The 26,613-nt window shown below is 37.6% G+C and overlaps 1 long non-coding RNA gene across 1 annotated transcript in view; it reads left to right on the plus strand.

Annotated features, from left to right (window-relative positions):
• The first annotated feature begins 421 nt into the window (after positions 1-421).
• Positions 422-26,613, plus strand: part of LOC128594625 (uncharacterized) — a 29,456-nt gene continuing 3,264 nt past the window's right edge. The window contains exons 1-2 of the long non-coding RNA XR_008382613.1: positions 422-2,800; positions 10,837-11,006. This is a non-coding gene — a long non-coding RNA (uncharacterized LOC128594625). The remainder of the gene's footprint in view (positions 2,801-10,836; positions 11,007-26,613) is intronic.

Raw genomic sequence — 26,613 nt, forward strand, 5'->3', positions numbered from 1 at the left:
ATAAGTAAAGGATCTCAAAAATGGAAGAAAAAGTATCCAATGTACTCAGCCCTACTATGAAACTAATTTATGGCTTTCACATGAAGGCTATAACCCAGTTATAACCCAAGAACAGGGGGAAGGGGAAAAGGGAGGGGAGGGAGGGGGGAGGATGGGCGGAGGGAAGGTGATTGGTGGGATTACACCTGCGGTGCATCTTACAAGGGTATATGTGAAACTTAGTAAATGTAGAATGTAAATGTCTTAACACAACAACTAAGAAAATGCCAGAGAGGCTATGTTAACCAGTGTGATGAAAATGTGTCAAACGGTCTATAAAACCAGTGTATGGTGCCCCATGATCACATTAATGTACACAGCTATGATTTGATAATAAAAAAAATGTGAAAATGCGTAATTACCATAGATGTGTTAGAAAAGAAAAAAGACACAGCAGAAAGGATTCTCACATATTGTTATATCCTCTTGATAAACAGCTTTTTAAAATTCTTACCCTTGATAGAAAATATTTCTTCACATATCTTTTAAACAACTAATGATGAAGATTATCCTTGTTTTATCTTCTTTGATCTAAAAAATTTGGAGAAAATCTGATGACAGTCTACTTTTCTAGGAGACCCCCTGCCTTGCCATAGAATCTCATTTGATTTAATTCAAAGATTTGATGTTCAAAGGTATTCATTCAAAGGCTGTTCATATTCCCCATAGTTGTTTGAATTCCTTTTCCTCATCAAAAAAAGCATTATTTAGTGTTCGTATTGTTCCACTGTACAGCATAATAGAGTGACATCTTTAGCTCTTATGAAAAGAGACTATGCCCTTATGTGTTTATTTATTCTTTACAAATGTATGCATGTATTTCACTTAACAAATATTTAGTTAGATTCTGTTATGTGCCAGGCACTATACTAGATATCTTTATTTAAAAAAAAAAAAAAAAAAAAGGGCAGTTAATATAACAGACAAAGTCTCTCCTTTCGTGGAGCCTAGATTCTAAAGAAGGTTTGGAGCAATGTACAAAAACACATAATAATTTCAATTATGAATTTAGATCATTGTTATGCCAGAAATAAATGGAAAGTCTGAGATAGAGTCATGCAGGTGAGCAGTGGGGAGGATAAATATTAGACATGCCAACTAAAAAATAGCCTCAGGAACAAACCATTCAAATTGCAGAGAGAGGAGCACATTGCAGGCAGACGGAACAGCAGAGGCTTTGGTGAGGGAAAGAACACAAACAGGTCACTGAGTCTGTAGCTGGACACTGACCAGCAATGGGGAGAATTGCATGAGAAGAGCTAGGCTGGATCCTGCAGAGTTTTCTGATTTGGAAATGCTCACGTGTAACAGGGGATTCTTGTAAAGTATTGCACTGAGGAGCTAGTGTGATCTATGTTTCAAAAGATGACACTGTTTGTGGTATGGAGAACCAATGGGAAGGTCACATAAATAAAACAAGAAGACAACCTAGCAGAATATTGACATATATTAGCAGCTCAGACTCGAATGTTGGCAATGCAGCTGTGGAGAAGTGACTATGAGAGAGGATCAGGAGGTACAAATGACAGAAATCCATGATGGATTAGATTGGGATGTGAGGAACCATGTATGACCCTTAAGTTTCTGCTCAAGTATTAGATGATAGTTCTACTAACTGAGAAGAAGAAACAGAAGAAGTACCAGGAGTTCTGTCCAGATCCAGTAAATTACATGACATTTATAGGACACCCCACTGGAGATGTTAAATAGGCATTTGATTATACTGATGTGAAGCTGTTACACAGAAGAGCCAAAGATAGCCTCTGCGTACTGGCCCCTAGGTTGTTTCTATCTTTACTGCAGGCTGAGCCCACCAGGGAAGAAAAATCAAATGTTTGCACATACGTTCAGTTTCTCAAACTGGCTATGCAAGCAGATTGTTAGTTATTTAAAATCTTCCTGTTTTTCATACCCCGCCAACCTTCACCCCACATCTGCTAGCAATAGATAAACCCTGTGGTTCGTAAAGACTCAAGCTGCCACTGCTGTTTAGAGTTCTTTTACCCAGATGCCTTACCCGTCCCCCATCATGCTACTGACCAACATTGCCTGGGCACATGGCTCCCCTCTCTCCCACGAGTTCTCTCTCCCTCCTCGTCATCCTAGTACTGACCCTGACCCTTCACCTCTGGTCTTCCTCCCAAATGGAGCCTTTCAAAGTAGCCCAATAAAGCTTGTGTGTGGTCCTGGCACCTTGTGGTCATATCTTTTTATTTGATCAACACAAAATCCCTCAAATCCCAAAAGAAACTCAAAGAAAAGTTTTGTGTATCAGGAAGTAATAAGCATAGAGATGGCATTAAAGCCATGAGAAGCAACAATACTACTTCAGGAGAAGTGTCTAGAAATACAGCAGGAGGGCCCAGGACTAAATCTGAAGAGCTATAAAATTTGATATCTGGTAAAGAGGAAAAACATGCAAATTTAACCACTTGGTCAATTCCTACTTCCTTTTCTTTCATTGAGGCAACATTATTGGTTCCTTTAAGATAGAACCCTGTCTCCTTCACCCCAACTCTTCTCTGCACCTGGGGTTTTTCTATATAATTGCTTTACCACATAGTTTTGAGAGTATCTGATTATTAGTCTATCTCCACATAATGCTTTCCTTGAAGGCAAAACATGTGTTCATGTCTAAATTCCAGGGATCGAGGGAAGCACCTGACATACAGTGCTAAACATTTCGGGAATGACGGAATAAACGTGTGACTGAAGGAGCAATCTGGTCATGTTAGAACGGGTACAGAAAAGAGCCATGACGGTAAGTGGTGGTGGGAGACTTCAGGTGGCGGGGGAAGTTAAGGCATCTTTCGTTTTCATGGTTATGGTAGTCCTTACTATCACTTCCTCCTTCTCAATCTGAAGTTAGATTCTTGTCTTACCCTAAATAAAGACATGGAGGCATTGGGCTTGGTGTATTGTAGCACAGGGACTATGCAGAGAGAGAATGGAATAACACGGAAATACTCCATACAATTAGAAAGGTTCCATAAAAACTCAAGATAGCATAATACTGAGGGATAGTTTAAAGTTGCTTATAATATTGTTAATTTGGTTTTGCTTTTCCAAAGAAATTCAAAATAAAGGAAAAATGGCATTTTAGGTTACATTGTATGAAATCTGAATCTGAATAACTTCTGTGATGATTTTCAATTCTTTTTTTTTTTTTTGAGACAGAGTCTCACTATGTCACCTTTGGTAGAGTGTTGTGGATTCACAGCTCACAGCAACCTTCAACTCTTGGGCTTAAGCAATTCTCTTGCCTCAGCCTCCCAAGTAGTGGGGACTACAGGTGCCTGCCACAAGGCCCGGCTGTTTTTTGGTTGGAATTGTCATTGTTGTTTAGCTGGCGGGGCCGGGCTTGAACCCACCAGGCTCAGTGTATGTGGCTGGTGCCCTACACACTGAGCTACAGGTGCTGAGCCTGATTTTCAATTTCTCACAATTCTTGGTGATTTCAGTGCTGTTCTTGCTTGATTTTTATGTAAGGGAGCAGTCTGAGAATGTCATGAGTTGGATCACTGCTTCCATGTATTTTTTTACTAAGATACTTGTTCATAATTCACAATGTGGCTTTGGAAAAGAAAAACTAATATTAGAGAAGCCTGTGACCTCCACAGCACAGCATTGATTAACTAGGGTAGAATCAGAGTTAATTAGTACTTCATAGTAAATACAAATAAATGGAAGGCATAAAAGATCGTGGAGGCTAATTGAGTAATAGAACGTAGTATCCACAGAGGTCTCTGCACACCTGTTGGCACAGGATCCTCTGTTTCCTTATGAAACAAGATGGGTTGTAAGACCTGTTACACGTGTAATGAAAACTCGTTACTATAAAATATAAATAATTCGCAATTTTTGGATACTTATTGTGAGCATCACTGAAAAAATCATTTCTGAAAACAAAATTTTGAAATTTAAAAATGTATTGAATACATCTTACAATTGACTTTTTAAAATCCTGTGTGTGGCAAGTAGTAACTGAACAGAATTCATTTCGATGGCAGCGAGAAATGGTTAGCAAATGTTAGAGTTCTGTATTCATGTTATATTATTATCTATAATTATATGTAATTATAGATAATTACATATTAACTTACATAAACACCTTGCTTTATTGACATATTGACATCTGTTTGTGAAAATACTAAGGTTGGTCCCTCCTTGGAGATATAAAACAAGTAAAATTATAAACCTAAGTATGAAGATCCCTACCCACTAATTTATTATTTTTCTATCAGTAAACATATAATTAAAATCATTTACTATTTATGAACACTCCTGCAATCATTGTCAATAATCTTATTTTACCCTTCGAATCATAAAAATAATGGTAAAGGTTACATATTTATATACATACCATATGTATAGATTTTCTACCTATACTTTCCTGATAGATACAAGAAAGCCAAAATATAACCTTTTCTGGTTGCATAGGTTAGTGAAATGTATTTTTCTTGGAGGTTAAAATTGGTGTGGTGGGAGCCAAGGAACTTCAGGGACTTTTCTGAACATTCAAGGTGTAACAATTAAGTTTACGAACTTATCCCAGAAAAAGTGCTACATACCTCATTGCTGAATACCACTATAGTCACCTTCAAAGTATTCCCCTTGGAAAGCTATGCACCAATGCTCTGCCCTGTCCTTTCAAAGCACTTTTCCTAGGATGAGTTTGAAGTACTCCTTCTATCATTCCAGAAAAAGTCTTCCTAAATTGTTTTGAACGAATAGGAGCTATGCTATCATACGACCATCCATACCACCAGCACAATCATCAGCTTAAATGTCGTGGTTTTACTTAAGCTGGATATTGGTGATGTTTTAAAGGTTATGTAAAGAAAATAAAGATTATCCATTATGAAATTATTAGAAATGAAAAGTTAAGCAACTTTTCTCAAGAAAAATATCTCTGAGCCTTTAACATGATCCATAAGTCTTTAAGAAGCTTATTTAACCAAAACATTTAACCACCAATTTCCTTTCCTCCCCCTTCCTTACACAGTATCATTTCCTGGGAATAGCAGTCCAGGAAATGCTTTGGAAATACTAACCTGGAAGGTCCATAGGTTATCCACAGCTCCAAGGATTACTGGAATGCCATATTGCCTTCTTGAAAATTTTCTTGTCTCTCTGAATCTCAGAAAAAAAATTCTCTTTTCAAATCTTTTTGAAATTTTTGATATAAAAAACTACCTTGATATTGCTATTTCTGTATAACCTACAACTAAGGAAATAGAAATATTTCTAATGTGAATATTCCTATAAGAATATTTTCATATTTCCTGTGTATGTGTACATGTATGTAAATGCATATAAACTCTGATATTAGATGTATAGCACAGTGTGTGTATGTGTACACATATCAGAAAAATACATACATATTTATGCACACATAACGGAACTGACACACTCAAATTAGCTTTCTTTTAAGAGGTTGCCTTGGGAGTCATGCATCTTCCAAATAATTTTAAGAATTCTTTTATGGAGTTGGCATTAAAGAAGTATATTTTAAGTATCCTCATGATGGGCCCATCCTTTCAAAATGGAAAAATTTTTTGAAATAACCATTTTTGGAGAAAGTAGTAATTTAGACTCTCAAAGAATGAAATTTATTTTCTTTTGAGACTTACAAAGTTGTTTTGAAGACATTTACAAAAGTAGGTGAGAATATATGTATTAGAATATGATGGCATTCTTTAAATAGGCACATAGGCTCATGGTACGCCTTCTTTGAGGGAATTAAATGCAACTTTTAATTTTTATTTAAAACTTAGTACAGTAAGTGAAGAGCTATGTATTTCAGTGTATCTAAGCAAATAATTTACACCTGTGACATCCTTAGGTAGAAAACAGTCGGTGACAAATATGCCAGAGAAGAAAGTGACTGTCCTACCTTACTAATATTCAAGGCAAAAAGGAAAAAATTCACAGCATAAAACAAAAGAAAAGTTTCAGTTATTGAAGTAATGGGGAGGGGAGGACATCATCCATTTTAGTGTTTCATTTTGTTTTGTTTTTTAATATCCTGATGGATCCCGTAATGTATGTCCCCAAAGCCCTAGGGCTTCCCGGCCACATTAAAACTATAATAAAAAGTGACAAGGTTTGACTTCAGGTATATATGGGTTTGAATCTCAGACCATGAAGAGAGAAGTTACCAAATTACTCCAAGTCTGTTTCCTAATCTATAAAATATAGAATTTTGAATACAAAGAACACACTTAACCCAAAGCCCAGCACAGCCCTAAAAGAATGTTGTTAATTTACTTCATAACTAGAACTGAAACACTATAAAGTTTTCAATTTCTGAAAGCACTGCTTTGCCTTATTCTCCACCTGTGCATAGAATCCTCAGTATTCCTTCCATTGGCCCTGTAACCAGTATTTACTAACCATACCCTGAGCACAGATGGCTGTACCAAAAATAGAAAGATGATACAAAAATGTATGGTTGTGTTCTCAGAGAGCTTACGGTCAATTGGAGAAATGAAGCTTATACCACTTATAACATCAATGAGAGAAACATTCAACAGACACATGAAGAGCCTTTGAATCTTACAGAGAAAGAGGCTAATTCCGACAAAACCCAGGAAAGTCTTCGTGCTAAGGAATGATGACAGGACGAATCAGAGGATGTCATGAGTGGAAATATTTAGAAGATACGCGTTAAATACAGGAATAGAGAGGGGAGACCTAAAAGGACAGAGTATTTATAAGTAAGTGAAATTAGTTCAGCTGGTTTATAGTTAGTGCAGTTGGTCTATAGTTTCAAGTGCTTAAAGGAATTCACGATCAAAATGGAGCTAAACGAGAGAGAGGTGGTCATGAAGTGGTACAATGGACCCTGAATACTAAGAAGCAAGGAGGGGAGAAGAGGGAGGGATAGAAATCCACCTATGAAGTAAAAAGTATGCCTTTGCAGTGATGGACACACTGAACGTTCTGACTTGAGCATGATACAGTTTGTCAATATAACAAAAACCACCTATACCACATAAAAAATGAGAATGTAGCCTCTGGGCAGATTTGTGAGCTCTGAATTACTGAGTGAACAAGAATGGACTTTACTTGATAGGCAACAGTGAGCCAGTGAAAGCTTTTGACCTGGTGACTGGCACAATAAGTGCTATTTGAGGTCTGACAACTGAGTTTGCAAACTTGCCCTTGTATGGCCATGTCTTATTGAGTGGTGTTCATTGTTGCTGGTGTGTGTTTTTGTGTGCCATCATGAGAAGGGTAGAGTTTGAATTAAAGCCATGAACAGACATTAAATTTCTTGTCAAACGTGGTAAGAGTGGAAGGGAAACCAGACACATTAGCCCAGGTTGAAGGGAATGATGCCTTGAAGAAAATGGCAGTGTACAAATAAGATAAACATTTTTCTGAGGGGACAGAAAGCGTCACTGATGAAGAGAGGTCAGGGCAGCCAGTGACAAGCAAACTGACAAAAATATTGCAAATATTCATCACATGGTGAGTTAAAATCATGAGCTGTGAGGAGTATAGCAGACCAAGGAAACCTTGATAGAAAAACAGGAAAATTGTAACTGAACATTTTGGCATGAGAAAGGTTTGGCTCTTGCATCACAACAATGCACCAGCTCATATGACATCGTCTGTGAGAGAGTTTTTAACCAGTGAACAAATAACTATCGTGGAAAACCTCCCTTCCTACTCACCTGATTGCCCCCCAATGACTATTTTTCTTTACCCAAAGTTAAAGGAAATATTGAGAGGAAAACATTTTTATGACAATCAGGACATCAAGGGTAATACGATGTCAGCTTTGATGGCCATTCCAGAAAGAGTTCCAAAACTGCTTTGAGGAGTAGACTCTGCATTAGTGTAGGTGCACAGCTTCTCAGGGGGGTACTGTGAAGATAACCGTAGGGATATTCAGCAATGAGGCATATAGCAGTTTTTCTGGGATAAGTTTGCAAAATTAATTGTCATACCCCATATTTTAGGAAGCCTAGCCTGAAAGTCCCCATAGTGTATGTTAGAGAGAAAGTATTGGAAGTAAAAGACCAGTAGAGAGGTCACTGAAGTAATCCACAGGAGAACAGAGGTGCCCTCTGACAACAGAAGGAAGGGTAGATGGTGGTTGAAAGCCAGGAAGGTAGAGGACATCTCTGGAGGCTGTTTTTCCATGTCAGGCACAAGAATATAACTTAGATTTTATGAACTTTGGGGATAGTTTTGAGCATGCTAGTGAAGATAACCATGAGCAGCTTTGGATCAACGGGAGAAGTAATAATGAGGCACTTGTCTAGGAACATGGCAACAACATTGAAAGGTAGCAACGACTATGAGAGAAAGATTTGGCAGTAATTAAATCTAAAGTTCAGATCACTAATTTGTTTTCTGTCTTTGCTATCTTTCTTTACTGTTTACCACTTGGTCATGTCCACGATTTCCACCTCAGCTCACCTGATCCCTGATATGTCTATTCATGGACAATTTTTCTTCACATTATTTTTGTTCCATGGCAATGAGGATGAGTGGATGCAGTTCACCTACCCAAGAAAAAATATATTCATTGCTTTTTACATTCTTGGTCATTCTCTGGGTAAGAGGGGAAGTCATTTTGAGCCAGAGACTATCTATTGTGTTGACTCTAACCTTCTTCAAGCCAGATAGTTATGGATAAGAAAGATAGCATCCTTGGATAAGAGTGAGAAGCCAGGCTCACTAAGCACTCAGTAGTCTTCTGTGACAACACCAGCTAGAGCACATTATCCAATCAGCAGGATGTTGTTGTCACATTTGAATTTGTTCTAGGTGGTGAGTTACACATTGCAAAATAAAAATTTATTCAAGTCTCAGCTCCATCCATGTAAGCATGAAAGAGGTAAAGTCTCCATCTTTATTTAAGGTTGCATAATATTCCAAGGCATACATGTACCACAATTTGCTAGTCCAAGTCCATTCGTGGGTCGATGGGCACTTGGGCTTTTTCCATGACTTAGCAATTTATTCTTCTTAGCAAAGCATCCCAAAATGGAAGAAAAAGTATCCAGTGCACTCAGCCCTACTATGATACTAATTTATAGCTTTCATACAAAGGCTATAACCCAACTATAGCACAAGAATATGGGAAAAGGGTCAAGGGAGGGCTAGGGAGGGGGAGGTTAGGATGAAGGGAGGGTAATGGACGGGGCTACACCTATGGTGCATCTTAGAATGGGTACAGGTGAAACCTACTAAATGCAGAATACAAATGTCTACATACAATAACTAAGAAAATGCCATGAAGGCTACGTTGAACAGTTTGATGAGAATATTTTAAATTGTATATGATACCACCACATTGTACCCCTTGATTGCACAAATGTACACAGCTATGATTTAACAATAAAAAATAAATAAATAAATAAAATATATTCAAGTCCTTAGAGTCTCCTATAGTTAATATTTCAAATGATCAAATACTCTCTGACTATAAGAAGGACTAAAATATTGCTCTCCTACATCACTTTATAAATATTTAAGCTTTTTATGGAAATATTTAGACCTACTCTAAGCTAGAGGGGTATAGTATAATGAACACCATACACCCCTCACTCTGTTTCAGTAATTATGCCAAAATTGCCAAGTTTTTATTATCCCGCATATATTTTTACTGGAATATTTTAAAGCAAATATCAAACATGGTATTTAAAAATTATTCAACATGAATCTCTAAATGATAAGAACTATTTATGATGCAACAAGCAAGCCTTTGTTATCATACCATAGATCTTTCACCTCACCCATTATACTTCCATATACGTAGTACACATTTCTCTAATTGTGTCAAAGATATCCTTTTACAATTAATTTTTTTGAATCAGAATCTGAATAAAGTCTACACATCACTTTTGGTTACTATGTCTATAACATATTATGATTTGGTTATTTGGTTATTGTATCTATAATAATCTTCCCTTCATTTTTTCTTGACATTTATTGGAAAAACAAATTTCATTGTATAGTTTATAACAAGGTTGTCACACTATTTTCTACTTCTAAAGCAAAATCATAACTCATTCAACATGTATTGAACTACTACATAATAACAAATTACTAGGTGTAGGGTAGTGTGCTAAGTGTAATTCAAAGATGTCTGCCAATCATGGTCTCTAAGACTGTAAAATCTGGAGGAAAAGGAAAAATAAAAATGCACAAATACAATGACAACAACGTGGCAACACAAGTTAGTTATGTGGCATAGATGCTAACATTTTGGAGGCAGAAGTATGGTTTGGGAGATGAGAGAAGTCTTTTTGGAAAAGTTGGAACTTGAGATGGATGGGTGGAGTGACCAGCCATTCAAGAGGAAGTTGGGTTGGTAGAGGGATAAAAAGAGAAAGTTAATCCTGTCATTGAAAAATGACGGATCAATGGGCTGTTCCAAATTCCCAAAATTATGGGAACAGGGAAACACTCACCTTAGACATGGTGAGAGACATTTTCAAGGAAGGATAGATAAAGTAATTCAGCCAAAGCAGGATATTTATGAAAGAGATATGCCTGCAAGGTAAGTAGGGGACAGGTTTGGGAGGGCGATGCGTGGCAGGCTGAAGAGCTTGAATCTTGTCCTCTAGAGGAGGCAGCTTCAAGCTACCTTCATTTTTTTCATATATGGGAGACTGTTGAACATTATGTAAACACAGCTATTTCATTAGTAAGCAAAACACATCAGCTCATTTCATAAGGGAACTTAAAATATGGTTTATATATTCCAATGGCAATAGTTTTTGAATATTTATAGCAAATTGGCAAGATAATTTAATGTTTTATTTTGCCCAACAGCTAGATGCTCCAGTTAGAGAATGCAAACAAACTGGGGCTAATTTAACCAACACTCACCATACAGCAGCTGAGAGACCTGCATAAAGCAAAGATCAATTGTTTGCAGCACAGTATAAAACAACAACTCAACAAAATCAACATAGGAAAGATAGAAGGTGACTCTATTAAAGGTAGGTATACTAGCTCCACAAACCTTGAACTTTTAATCAGTTATAAAAGCACAATGAAGTTCATAATATATCTGTTTTTCTGTTTATTTACATAGTATTATAAATATACAATGACTCATAAATTCTCTTTTTACCAGAATAATGCTAGTTGATTTTTACTATTAAACTATCCTCAAATGATCACTGAATTATCAGATTCATCAAAGAAAACAATACATTGAGCTTAATGTAGATTTATTGGTATTTTCTTCTCATATATTTATTCTTTATTAAGTGATGCTCCAGATATTCCATATCATGTATTTTTTTTTTTTTTTTTTTTGGTATTTCTGAGTTCCCACATGTACCAAACATTGTTCTAGGCTTTTGAAGAAATGAAATTGTACATAAGATACGGTCCTAGTGTTCTAGGGGAATATACTCTAGTACAGATGATTGAAGACAAATGTATAGGAGTAAAATTAGGAGTAGGATTGAAATAGAGGAGTCAGGTTGAATTAGGTTAAAATCTCCCCACAGCAGCACTGTTGATACTGGGCATCAGATGCTTCTTAGTGGTGGGGAACCACCCTGCACACTGTGGAATATCCAACGGCCTCTCTGACCTTCTCCACTAGATGCCAATAGCACCTCCCAAGCATGACAACCGAAAATATCTCCAGATACTGCCAAATGCCCCCTGTATCTCTGAACCACTGGATTAGATGGAAAGTCCTGTGTGCATTTTGTCAGTGAATATGAATGCCAGATGAGGAATTAGAGGGAAGTCCATAGAGGCATGGGGGCTCATCTGGGTAGGTTGAGGAGAGCATTTCAGGAACAGAGATATAATGAGAAAGTGGCTAAAGTCAAGATAGGAAGGCAAGTGGATAACTATAAATTATGTTCAAGGGTAATGTAGCATTTGATGCTTGGGAAATCATTGGTAAAAGATAATAATAAAGTAAAAAATCAAATTATGGAGGTCTTTGAATATAAAGAGATAATATTTTTCCCATTAAACATGTAAGTTAAATGAATCAAGCATCATTTTGGAAATGATAATATGGCAGTTCTGGGCAGAATGATTTGGCCATACAAAAAAAAGTTCATTCTTAGGTATGGAATTTGGTTAATGATATAATTTGGCAGAAATTGGAGAATAATTTTGGGGGCTATGCCTTTCCCAGCATGACATGAGAAAGGAAGAACAAATGAAAAAGTAAAATCTATAATAAATAGATTTATTATTTATAATAAATCATTACTGAGATTGGTTTCTCATAATAGAGTTGACGCATTACAGGAGAGCTACACTCATTCACTGGGACTCCCTGAAGTGGAAAGTTGTAATTGACATTGCAGAATCAAGGGTGTTATTATTTCCAATAATAACTCTCTGGTGATGCAGAAAGTATGAATCTAGGCTTTTAAATAATCTTGCTGAAAAAAAATCTGATTTAAATTTCAAAGTCTGAGACAGAAAAGATGATCATCCCCTTACCTACTTAGCACACTGAAGTTCTCTCCGTACTAGTAGACTTTTGAAAGTCTCCCTATAGATCCTATTTCATCTTCATTTCACCATTTACAACATGAAATATTAGGGTGGAACATAATTCAATTTCAGGCAATATACAATGGAATTTTAAAACCCCTAAAATTCCTCATTTAAAGAACTAAAATGTACACTTAAGTAAACTTACACTTGGTCATTAACTACACTGTTCATTCCCTATGAAAAGATTGATTGAGGGAAGGCAGAGCATGATGGTGGACAGGACGGATGTGTAGCCCACCTCTCCCAAGCCACCAGGTGAGAGGAAAGGCGGTCTGGACCTTCCCTCTGTGTGGATTATTGGAGTGAACAGACAGCTGGAGACACCCAGCGAACTGGCAGTTTGCTATATATGAGGGGTAATTTAAAATCACAGACTCTGTTGTAGAGATTCTTCCCTGGTTGGCCGTGCTGGCCAGCAGGCCCCTCCCCTACAGAGGTCAGCAGCTTATAAATGCTGACAAAATCCAATTGACAAATAATTAATCCTGAACTGAGGGAGGCTTCCGAAAGGAGAGCCACTCGAAACCACGGGGAGCTGGGCAAACTGTTGGACAATTGAAGGGAAGGGATCCTGCCCAGGGAAACAGACATTTTGAACTACCCAAAAGGGCGGGCACCTTTCCCCCAGGCATTGGAGGGGGCTGGTGGTTCAGGCTGCGTGGCGAACTGACGGGCGCCCATCCAAAAGGGAAACTCTGATCCATAAAACTCAAAATAAGTCCCCTGAGAGCTCCAACCATGGGAACCGGCTTGAAGGCTAGGACCTCAGCTTTGGCTTCTGGAGCCACGAAGCTATTGAAGCTGCGGACTGGCTTTGGCTGCTGAAACCCCGGGAACCAGCTACAGGAGATAGAGCCGGGAGCCCGCCAATGACAGCGCTAACTCAGCACCGCTCCCCTTATGGCCGATTGCAGTCGCCAGTTTGCAGGGGAACCTGGGAACAGAGTGGAGGGACTTAGGAAGCGTGGACACCTGCACTGAGTGGGAAAGTCGGTCGCAAGTGCTGTCTGGAAAAGAACAGCCGTGGTTGCACAATTCTTAGGCGACAATCTTTCATGGAAACTCCAAAATGGTGATCGGCCATGGAAGGTGGTTACCATGGTAACGGTATAAACTGTAAATCAGGTATAAGTCTCAGAACCACTCACAATGCCACCTGGTGTCCAGAAAGTATATCGCAGTATGAATATATTCCTATGAAAGTTGATCCCTACAGCAGACATATAGATATTTATAGGTATATTTCTACACACAAGAATATTTTGGTAGTTGGTGCTTTTTTTTGTTTTGTTTTGTTTTGGTTTGGTTTCTGTGGGGGGTTTTTGTTTGTTTGTTTTGTTTTTGTCTGTTTTTTCCTCACCATTTTCTTAGAGGAGATTTCAATAATTTTTTATTATTACTTTTTATATAGATATATCTTTTATTTCTATGTCTTCTAATTTTAATTTCTTCTTTCTTCTCATTTAACAATCCTTCTAACACCACTTTTTTCTCTCTTTTTTTTCCTTTCTTTCAATTATTTTACGATTATCACTATTTTTATTGCAGTTGTTCTTATATTGTTGTTGTCGTGGCTGTTGTCTGTATGTCTATGTGTCTCCGTCTGTCTCTGTATCTATGGGCCCATGTGCCTGGTAACCTTTGTATCTGTTTATTTGTTCATTTGGTCTCATGAGCTTGGTGTTACGACCTGCAACTCTGAGCTCCTAGCACTCCCCTCCACTCTCACTCCGTGATCTGGAGACCTGCCCCCCCAAGAGTCCAGATTCTTGGGTGAACTCTCAAGAGGTGTAGACAGGACCTGGACTGCAGCTGGCCAATGCTGACTCTGTAGAAAAGGAGCAAGAAGACGATGGTCGGCTGAGAGGGAATTACACTGGAGCGGTGGTGCCCCGAGGTGCAGCGCAACAGCCATCCTCAGCAATAACAAGGCCCACCCCCAGATATCCCATAGCCTCTCCTCCTGTCTTCCTGGGCAACCAGATGAGGCCGAACATCTTCTCAGATGGCAACCACCATGGAACAGACCTGGGACTGAAACACAGGCCCCTTGAGTAAAGGGTTTTCCTGAGACGGTACCAACCTGGGTGGAACACGGGGACTAGAAAACAAACCCGCAGAGCCGGGAAATTCCCAGGGTGGGGCTGATCCAGAGGACCGCTCTCCTGAGCCTAAGACGCACCTGGCCCTTAGGGGATCACCAGCCTATAGACAAAGGAGGCCAAGAGGCTACAGCCAACAACTGATTGTGCTGTGAATACAAACCCGCAGGACTAAAGACAGGGCCTGAGGCACAGGTTCTGGGAACTCAAATCAGTCTCTCCTCTGCAGAGGAATCTGGCAAGGTCAGAAACACACTCCCACAGGATTGTTCCCTTCACCCAGTAACATAAACTAAGGGTGGAGCTGGAACTGAGTGAACACCTCCAGCCTCCATCAAGTGCCCAAGGTTGACAGGCCACAACACCCCCTGCTGGATAAAGACAGAGAATAGCGGCCTAGTCGAGCAGACACAGACTACCCTGTGACTTAGGCAGGTGCAAACCCCTGGAGTATCTGCTTACTGCCTGGGTCACAACTGACTGGGTCACAGCCCTGTGGGGCTAGCAGCGACTGGGTGTGACAGAGCTGCAAGGTGGGGAAGGAGGCATCAATCTTCCCGAACTGATCTATTTACTGGTGGCTCTTCCTGACTCCACACAGCACTGGAGCAAGCCATTTTAGAGCAGTCACCAGACCCCTGTGATCTAGTTCCCAGGGACCTCTTGAACTCTCCCACCCAAGGCAGCTGCTGACTGAGACAATTGACTTGGACCTTTTGAACTAACTCACCTGGAGACTATCCAGGTGGTGCCCTGGGTGTGTGGTTGTAGGAAGGTTTGATTTTCCATTTGTTGCCTGCAGTGGGTGGGGTGACTTAATTGCTGGTATTTCTCCACAGCTGAGACTTCAACCCAGAGTAACTGTTTCACTAGGGTCACTAGAAAAAAGACAGAACCACTTAGCCCCTCTACACCAAACAGGGCCCCAGTTTCTAAGGCCACAGCACTGTACGGGTCCTCAACAAAACACCAGAGGAAAATCAAAGGGAGTAAAACAATCATGGGGCAGAATCAGCAGAAAAACTCTGGTAACATGAATAACCAGAATAGATCAACCCCCTCCCCCCAAGGAAAGATACAGCAGATGTAAATGAAGATCCCACTCATAAACAACTGGCTGAGTTGTCAGAAATCGAATTCAGAATTTGGATGGCAAACAAGATTAACAAAATGGAATTAGGAATTAGTGGAGAAATTCAAAAGCTGTCTCAAGAATTTAACAAATTTAAAGACAAAATCACCAAAGACTTAGACACACTGAAACAAGAATTTGCAGCCCTCAAAGATACGAAAAATACAGTAGAATCCCTTAGCAACAGAATGGACCAAGCAGAAGAGAGGATCTCTGGCATGGAAGATAAAGCCTTTGAATGCTCCCAAACTCTCAAAGAGGAAGAGAAATGGAGAGCAAAAATGGATCACTCTTCAGAGAGCTCTGGGATAACTCGAAGAAGGCAAATATCCATCTCATAGGAATTCCTGAAACAGATGAGGTGGCCTCACTGGGCGCAGAGGCCCTTCTGCATGAAATTATGAAAGAGAATTTTCCAGACATGCCTACAGAACCTGAAATTCAGATAGCAGATAGCTTCAGAACCCCAGCATGACTCAACCCCAATATGACATCCCCCAGGCATATCATAATTAACTTCACTAAAGTTAATATGAAGGAGAAAATTCTCAAAGCAGCCAGGCGAAAGAAATCTATTAACTTCAAAGGGAAGAACATTAGAATGACTGCAGATCTCTCTGCTGAAACTTTTCAAGCCAGAAGAGGGTGGTCATCAACGTTTAATCTCCTCAAGCAAAATAACTTTCAACCCTGGATCTTGTACCCAGCTAAACTGAGTTTCATTTATGATGGAGAAATTAAATACTTTAATGACATACATATGCTAAAGAAATTTGCCATAACCAAACCAGCTCTTCAGGATATTCTTAGACCTATCCTCCATAATAACCAACCCAATCCTCTACTACAAAAGTAAACTCACTCAGAAACTTCTGATCCAACTCCAACTTCCACAAGGGCAAAAGGATTAAAAATGTTCACTGAACTTTCGAAAAACTCAATACCCAAAATTCCACCAAACTTATCAATACTCTCCATTAATGTGAATGGCTTAAACTGCCCTCTAAAGAGACATAGGTTAGCTGACTGGATACAAAAACTCAGGCCAGACATTTGTTGCATACAAGAGTCACATCTTAACTTAAAAGACAAATACAGACTCAGGGTGAAAGGATGGTCATCCATATTTCAGGCAAATGGCAACCAGAAAAAAGCAGGTGTTGCGATTTTATTTGCGGATACAATAGGCTTTAAACCAACAAAAGTAAGGAAGGACAAAAATGGTCACTTCATATTTGTTAAGGGTAAGACTCAAATATGATGAGATTTCAATTATTAATATCTATGCACCCAACCAGAATGCACCTCAATTTATAAGAGAAACTCTAACAGACACGAACAACTTGATTTCCTCCAACTCTATAATAGTCGGAGATTTTAACACTCCTTTGGCAGTGATTGATCGATCCTCCAACAAAAAGCTGAGTAAAGAAATTCTACATTTAAATCTAACCATCCAGCATTTAGATTTAGCAGACATCTACAGAACATTTCATCCCAACAAAACTGAATACACATATTTCTCATCAGCCCACAGAACTTACTCCAGAATCGATCACATCTTAGGTCACAAGTCTAACCTCAGTAAATTTAAAGGAATAGAAATTATTCCATGCATCTTCTCAGACCATCATGGAATAAAACTTGAGATGAGTAACAACAGGAATCTGCATACACATACAAAAACATGGAAGTTAAATAACCTTATGTTGAATGATAGCTGGGTCAGAGATGAGATCAAGAAGGAAACTGCCAAATTTCTGGAACAAAATGACAATGAAGACACGAACTATCAGAACCTCTGGGACACCACAAAGGCAGTTCTAAGAGGGAAATTTATAGCACTGCAAGCTTCCCTCAGGAGAACGGAAAGAGAGGAAGTAAGCAACTTAATGGGACATCTCAAGAGACTGGAAATGGAAGAACACTCCAACCCCAAATCCAGTAGAAGAAAAGAAATAACCAAAATCAGAGCAGAACTAAATGAAGCTGAAAACAAAAGAATAATACAACAGATCAATAAATCAAAAAGCTGGTTTTTTGAAAAGGTCAACAAAATAGATAAACCTTTGGCCAACCTAATCAGGAAAAAAAGAGTAAAATCTCTAATCTCATTAATCAGAAATAACAAAGACGAAATAACAACAGACTCCTCAGAAATCAAAAAAATCCTTAATGAATATTACAAGAAACTTCACTCTCAGAAATACGAAAATCTGAAGGAAATTGACCATTACTTGGAAGCACGTCACCTTCCAAGACTTAACCAAAATCAAGTGGAAATGTTGAACAGGCCTATATCAAGTTCGGAAATAACATCAACCATACAAAATCTCCCCAAAAAGAAAAGCCCGGGACCAGATGGTTTTACGTCAGAATTCTACCAAACCTTTAAAGAGGAATTAGTACCTATATTACTCAACCTGTTCCAAAAGATAGAAAAAGAAGGAAGACTACCCAATACGTTCTGTGAAGCAAACATCACCCTGATCCCCAAACCAGGAAAAGACCCAACAGGAAAAGAAAATTATAGACCAATATCACTAATGAATATAGATGCAAAAATATTCAACAAGATTCTAACAAACAGAATCCAGCAACATATCAAACAAATCATACATCATGACCAAGTCGGTTTTATCCCAGGATCTCAAGGCTGGTTCAATATACGTAAATCTATAAATGTAATTCAGCACATAAACAAATTAAAAACAAAGACCATATGATTCTCTCAATCGATGCAGAAAAAGCTTTTGATAACATCCAACATCCCTTCATGATCAGAACACTTAAGAAAATTGGTATAGAAGGGACATTTCTTAAACTGATAGAGACCATCTACAGCAAACCCACAGCCAATATCATATTGAATGGAGTTAAATTGGAATCATTTCCACTCAGATCAGGTACCAGACAAGGCTGCCCATTGTCTCCATTGCTCTTTAACATTGTAATGGAAGTTTTAGCCACCACAATTAGGGAAGAAAAGGCGATCAAGGGTATCCATATAGGGTCAGAAGAGATCAAACTCTCGCTCTTCGCAGATGATATGATTGTGTATCTGGAAAACACTAGGGACTCTACTACAAAACTCTTAGAAGTGATCAAGGAACACAGCAGTATCTCAGGTTAGAAAATCAACATTCATAAATTGGTAGCCTTTATATATACCAAAAATAGTCAAGTTGAAAAAACAATTAAGGACTCTATCCCATTCACAGTAATGCCAAAGAAGATGAAATATTTGGGAGTTTATCTAACAAAGGATGTGAAAGATCTATATAAAGAGAACTATGAAACTCTAAGAAAAGAGATAGCTGAGAATGTTAACAAATGGAAAAATATATATGCTCATGGTTGGGAAGAATCAATATTGTTAAAATGTCCATACTACCCAAAGCAATATATAATTTCAATGCAATCCCCATTAAAGCTCCACTGTCATACTTTAAAGATCTTGAAAAAACAATACTTCGTTTTATATGGAATCAGAAAAAACCTTGAATAGCCAAGACATTACTCAAAAATAAAAACAAAGCAGGAGGAATCACGCTACCAGACCTCAGACTATACTACAAATCAATAGTGAACAAAACAGCATGGTACTGGCACAAAAACAGAGAAGTAGATGACTGAAACAGAATAGAGAACCAAGAGATGAATCCAGCTAGTTACCCTTATTTAATCTTTGACAAGCCAATTAAAAACATTCAGTGGCAAAAAGATTCCCTATTTAACAAATGGTGCTGGGTGAACTGGCTGGCAACCTGTAGAAGACTGAAACTGGACGCACACCTCTCACCATTAACTAAGATAGACTCTCACTGGATTAAAGATTTAAACCTAAGACATGAAACTATAAAAATACTAGAAGAGAGTGCAGGGAAAACCCTTGAAGAAATTGGGTTGGACGAGTTTTTTATGAGAAGGACCCCCCAGGCAATTGAAGCTGCTTCAAGAATACACTATTGGGACTTGATCAAACTAAAAAGCTTCTGCACAGCCAAGAACACAGTAAGTAAAGCAAGCAAACAGCCCTCAGAATGGGAGAAGATATTTGTAGGTTATGTCTCCGACAAAGGTTTAATAACCAGAATCCACAGAGAACTCAAACGCATTGCAAGAAAAGAACAAGGGATCCCCTTGCAGGCTGGGCAAGGGACTTGAAGAGAAACTTCTCTGAAGAAGACAGGCGCACGGCCTTCAGACATATGAAAAAATGCTCATCATCTTTAATATCAGAGAAATGCAAATCAAAACTACTTTGAGATATCATCTAACTCCAGTGAAACTAGCCTATATCACAAAATCCCAAGACCAGAGATGTTGGCATGGATGTGGAGAAAAGGGAATACTTTTGCACTGGGAATGCAAATTAATACATTCCTTTTGGAAAGATGTTTGGAGAATAAATGTCAGAGATCTAAAAGTAGATCTGCCATTCAATTCTGTAATCCCTCTACTGGGCATATACCCAGAAGACCAAAAATCACACCATAACAAAGATATTTGTACCAGAATGTTTATTGCAGCCCAATTCATAATTGCTAAGTCATGGAAAAAGCCCAAGTGCCCATCGATCCATGAATGGATTAATAAATTGTGGTATATGTACACCATAGAATATTATGCAGCCTTAAAAAAAGATGGAGACTTTACCTCTTTCATGTTTACATGGATGGAGCTGGAACATATTCTTCTTAGTAAAGTGTCTCAAGAATGGAAGAAAAAGTACCCAGTGTACTCACCCTTATTATGAAACTAATGTAGGACCTTCACATGAAAGCTATAACCCAGCTACAACCTAAGAATAGGGAGAAGGGGGAAAGGGAGGGGAGGGAGGGGGGAGGTCGGTGGAGGGAGGGGGATTAATGGGATTACACCTGCGGTGCATCTTACAAGGGTATATGTGAATCCTAGTAAATGTGGAATGTAAAGGTCTTGGCAAAATAACTAGGAAAATGCTATGAAGGCTATGTTGACTAGTGTGATGAAAATGTGTCAAATGATCTATGAACCAAGTGTATGGTGCCCCATGATCATATTAATGTACACAGCTATGGTTTAATAAAAATAAAAAAAGAAAAGATTGATTATCCTTTTGAACACTAGGGGCAGTATTGTAGAAAATTAGGGAGAAAAGGAAGCAATTGATAAGAGAAGTATGGTCAGTCATCATTTCTTCACCACCGTGGAGAAATTTGATATTGGACATAGGAATTTGTATTTTGTTAAAAAAAGAAAACTAGTTTCATAAGCAAAGAATTAAACATGGTAGAAATTCAAGACAAGTTTCTTGTTTCTGGCAGTTAGACATAAAAAAGATAATAATTGGAAAGAACTTGAGTAAGTGAGACAAGTTAAGAGGCTGCCATTGTAATCCAGATGTTATTCATTTATCAAAAGCAAATTTTTAAGTATCCACAGAATTAATGACACTTTATTAGACACAAATTAATGCTTATTTGAAGTAGGGCGGTGACTACAGAAATGGAAATGATGCTATTGAATATTAATAAAATTATTAAGCCAGCTGAGGGTCTATTTTTTTCTTGAGGCCTTTTTGCTTACATTTCTAAGACTTTACATATTTGAGTCTGATCCACAGTTTGGGGATTCCTTTCCAAAATAAATTGCTTCAATAATCATAGAGAGAAATTAGTGGATAGTTGCCAATCAGCTGCTTGTCTGTCTGTGCCAAAATGACAAATTTTTCTGAGCTAAATAGCACCAAGGTCTAAAGGTGAGGGCAGGGGACAGTCAGTGGACAGCAGTGAAATTCCCTCCCGGCTTCAAAGGTTCTCCTCTGTCAGTAACCAGAGAATTGAAATCCATCTCTGTCCTGCAAGAATGCTTTTAGAGAGTTGTGAACATGTTCATTAAAAGAAATAAATGAAACCAAATGGTTACCATTATTGATTATTTCTGCCCTTGTGGCTTAGACTGGAAGTGGCTTTCAAGGGCCCCAAAAGCTATTTCCAATGTTTTTTTTTTTCTTACTTTGATCTGAAGCATTGTGGACACAAGTCATTCCAGCCACATTTTATCTGTTCCACCAGGCCATTGGGAGTTATTGTTAACAAATCACTGCATTCGAAAGACATTTTTAATCCTTCTGTATAATTTTAAATTGATATTAAATTACTTAAAAATACCTAGATTGTTAGGAAACTTAGTTTACTTCCAACTATAACTTTAACTTAAAACTTAAAGTATAGTAATTATGGTATTAATTACAATGACATTTGGTTTTGGTATTTTGTAAAACTGTTAAATTATATAGATGAGTTTCATATATATGTGTGGGTACATATATATGACTTCCACTTTGGAAGGACTTTTGGAAGATTTAAACATAATCAGTGAACATATTTGTCTATTTTAAACACTTGAGTAATATGAAAGTATCACAATCTATCTGTAAATACATATTCTTTAAAAAAAAAAATCCCCAAACATGGTTTGTTTGCTCACTCTTATATTTAGCAGACATTGGGTGATACAGCTACTGTGTGTTAAGTGTAGTACTGGGGACTGGGCATACAAGGGTGTGTAAGACAGACTTTCTCATTTCCAAGCAGTTGATAGTTTACCAAAGGAGAGAAAATAAAAATTCTAGTGCATGCAGAAAAATGTAAAAAGGGCTAGTATATAGATGAGCACTTAGGAGAATACTTAAGCCAGATTGGAAGTTGTATAGTGTGATGTTGTTTATTCTTTTCCTGGTATATTGAAAATTCTGACAAAAACCTCTGAAAAAAACATCAATGTGAACATGTGGCTTCTATAAACCGTTCAATATCCTCACAGTATGGAGAGTGCCTGAAGGGATCTGTGGTAACAAATAGTTATTTTTACCTAAATTCATCAAGTGTTTCTCATATTCCGGCATCCCTATGAAGTCATTTAAAACCCATCACATTTTATATTTTGGGACTACCTTTCTGAGTCCCAATTCTTATATTTTCTTCCCTCTGTTTTTCTCTCGATTCTTCCCTAAAATAAGTAAGTTTGGAAGCAGTTCTGGTTTTTTGGCTGGTAAATATAATTTATCTGCTTTGGGGAACAAAAAGAAAGAAACACTGAAATATCTGTGATGCATTTTCTGCTTCCATAAATGGGTCACACTTCGTCACATTCTGAATATATTAAGCCTTTGTGGAGTTCTGTTTTTCTCAAATACTAGGTTGCTGCACTGGATACCAAAGAGTAATTTATTTTGTTATAAATAGGCTTTTACCCAGTGCTTTTTAAAACTTCAAATCATGAATATCTCAAAAAAGATAACTGAACAATAGAATGTTTTAGGAAGGAGAATATTGATTTTCATTTGTGTTTGTACAGGTGTTCACTGCCCTTCATGTATGGAGACCATTATTGGGTCCTGAGATCTGTAGGGCATCTGTTTTGTTAATTTCCTTGTGGCAGTGATGGATTAGAGGTGATTTATCCCTAAAAAAAATTTGCTATGGTCCTGCCAGAAAGTAGCTTGTACCAGAAGGAGATAAAAATGTACCATCTTTATAGGGACTTAACTCAAAGCGTAGGCAACAATAGAATTTCATTTAAACAAATGAAGAAAATATGTTTAATCAAGAATATACCATTCAACAGCTGGATAATAATTTGTTTTAAAAAGACTTGCAGGGGAGATAAACACCAGATTTTAGAGTCAAATCCTTTTTATTATATGTGAGACATTGGGCAAGTTACTTCATTTAACTTCAGTCGTCTTATCTGCAAAATGGGAATACTAACAGTACTTACATCAGTGTTGTCATAAAGATTGATTGAATTATGTATACAACTGATTACTAGAGTGTTTGGCAAACAAAAAACATTCAATAAATATGACCAACTGTATCATTATTAAGTAGATTAATTCTTTAAGTGACTAAGGAATGGAGATAAAGAACAATGTTTTTGGAAGAATATTTCTATATACTTTATGTTGGAAATGATTCCAACTTTCATGATTTCTTATCTTTTCTAAAAATATTCTAATCAAAACAGACCAGTCCACACTATGATATGTATTACAATTACAGCATTGTTCAATGTAGATTTAGTAGTGTAAATGTAATGAAATTTAAAAGTGAAAATATAAATTAGAAACAAATTTTCCTTTCCCTTCTTAACTTATAACACAAGAAAATGGAGTGGCTGTAAATCATGGTTTTTAGAGAATTTGCCTTATTTTGCACTATTGCTTAAAACAAAATCCACAACCAATTGCCTACAGTTTTTAATTTTATCTGAATTTTGACTTTTGATTTCTAAGTTATTTTTCAAAATAGTTTATAGTATAACCTTATTTGTTAAGATGAACTGTCACTCTATTAAACTTCTCAATGACATGATTAAATATGATACATAAGTTATGTATATACCCTAATTCAAGAAGTGTTTTTGTTCTCACGAAGCATCCCATCACAAGGTCTGGAATATAAATGCTCATTAATTGTTCTCTTCCTTCTTTACTCCATGACATTTATCATAATAAGTTATTTTAACTTTGTTCTCATACTAGGACTATCCTAAGTGGCACACTTAGCTTTCTTCTAAAGATCATTTGACATTAAGATAACATTTACATATATAAAATTTATTTTAACTCACACATTTCTATTGCCCATACTCACAATATCTGGGGCCAATCCTTTCATACAGTGATTTCTATCTTCTTTAAAACATTTTCACAGGGCGGCACCTGTGGCTCAGTCGGTAAGGCGCCGGCCCCATATACTGAGGGTGGCGGGTTCAAACCCGGCCCTGGCTGAATTGCAACCAAAAAAATAGCCGGGCGTTGTGGCGGGCGCCTGTAGTCCCAGCTACTCGGGAGACTGAGGCAAGAGAATCACTTAAGCCCAGGAGTTGGAGGTTGCTGTGAGCTGTGTGATGCCACGGCACTCTACCCAGGGCCATAAAGTGAGACTCTGTCTCTACAAAAAAAAAACATTTTCATAATGCTGAAAAAAACTGTAGCAGCAGCATTATTTAAAAAAGAAATAAATGAGCAAATAAGAACACTAATACTTTCATGTGGGAACCAACTTCACTTCTTCTCTGTTTTCAACTATCTTCTTTTCTTATGGGAGTAATATTTTTAGGTTTTTTTAAAGTATTTTTTATTTTGGATTAATAAAAATTATTTGGAGCACTTAGGATTAGGTTACATTGTTTGCATGTGTAAGGTAAAGTCCAAGGTGCTGTTGAGTCCTTCACCCAGGTAGTGGGCCATATACCCCTATATTGCTCCCATCCAGTGTATACTTACCAAACTCTGCCCTTCTTCCTCCCTCCCACCAGTCCCACTTCCTCCTTCCCATCGCCCCTTCTTGAATTTAATTGTGTTTTTCTCTCATGTGACCTCTAGTTGTTGATCTACTAGTTTCAACATAGTATTGAGTACCTGGGATGCTTTCTTTTCCATTCTTAAAATACTTAAGAGAATGTTCTCCAAATCCCTCCATGTAAACACAAGAGATGTAAAGTTTCCATCTCTTTTTATGGCTGAATAATATCCCACAGTATACGCATATCTCAGTTTATTAATCCATTCATGGGTTGATGGGCACATGGGTTGTTTCCATATCTTTGCAATTATGAATTGAACTGCTATAAACATTCGAGTGAAAATGCCCTTATGATAATAAAATGATTTTTTTTTCCCTTCTAGGTGAATACCTAGTAACAGGATTGCTAAGTCAAATTGAAGGTCTACTTTTAGCTCTTTGAGGATTTTCCATACTTCTTTCCAAATGGTTGTATTAGTTTGCAATCACACCAATAGTGCATAAGTTTTTCTGTCTCTCTACACCCACGCCAGCATATGCAACTTTGGGACCTTGTGATATGTATGGGCTATTCTCACTGGGGTTAGGTGATATCTCAAAGTGGTTTTGATTGGCATTTCTCTGATGATTAGGGAAAGAGACCATTTTTCATGTGTTTGTTGACCATTTATCTATCCTCTTTGGAAAAGATTCTGTTCATGTCTGTTGCCCAATAATTAATGGGATTGTTTGTTCTTTTCTTGTTGATTTGCTTGAGTTCTTGGTAAATTCTGGTTATTAGCCCTCTGTCATATTTGCAACAAATAAATATCTTCTCCCATTCTGAAAGTTGTCTATTTGCTTTAATTGTGTCCTTAGCTGTGCAGAGCTTTTAACTTCATCAAGTCCCATTTATTTATATTTGTCGTTGCTACAATTGCCAATGGTGTCTTCTTAATAATTTCTTTCCCAAGACCACTGTCATAGTTTTTCCCACACTTTCTTCCAGAGTTTTCATTGTTTCATGCCTTAAATTTAAATCTTTTATCTAGCATGATTTAATTTTTATATATGGTGAGAAGTGCAGGTCCAGTTTCAGTCTTTTACTTATGGCTAACCAGTTCTCCCAGCACAATTTATTAAATGAGCATTCTTTTCTCAGCATATACTTTTGTTTGGTTTATCAAAAATCAAATGGCAACAGGGAGCTGGTTTTACCTCTACATTCTCATTTCTGTCCTATAGATCTATGTCTCTATTTTTAAGCCAATACTATGCTGTTTTGATCACTCTAGACTTGTAGTATAATCTGAAGTTGGTAATGTGATGCCTCTAGATTTGTTTTTATTTCATAGACTAGCATTGGCTATTCAGTGTTTTTTTCTTGTCCCATATAAAACAAAGAACAATTTTTCTAAGTTCTTCAAAGTATAATGTTGTATTTTAATTGGAATTACATTAAATTTGTAGATTGTTTTTGGCAGTATAGACATTTTAACAATGTTGATTCTTCCCAGCCATGAGCACGGTATGTTCTTTGACTTGTTAATGTCTTCTG

The sequence above is a fragment of the Nycticebus coucang genome, chromosome 9 (genome assembly GCF_027406575.1).
Source record: "Nycticebus coucang isolate mNycCou1 chromosome 9, mNycCou1.pri, whole genome shotgun sequence".
Classification (NCBI taxonomy): Eukaryota; Metazoa; Chordata; class Mammalia; order Primates; family Lorisidae; genus Nycticebus; species Nycticebus coucang.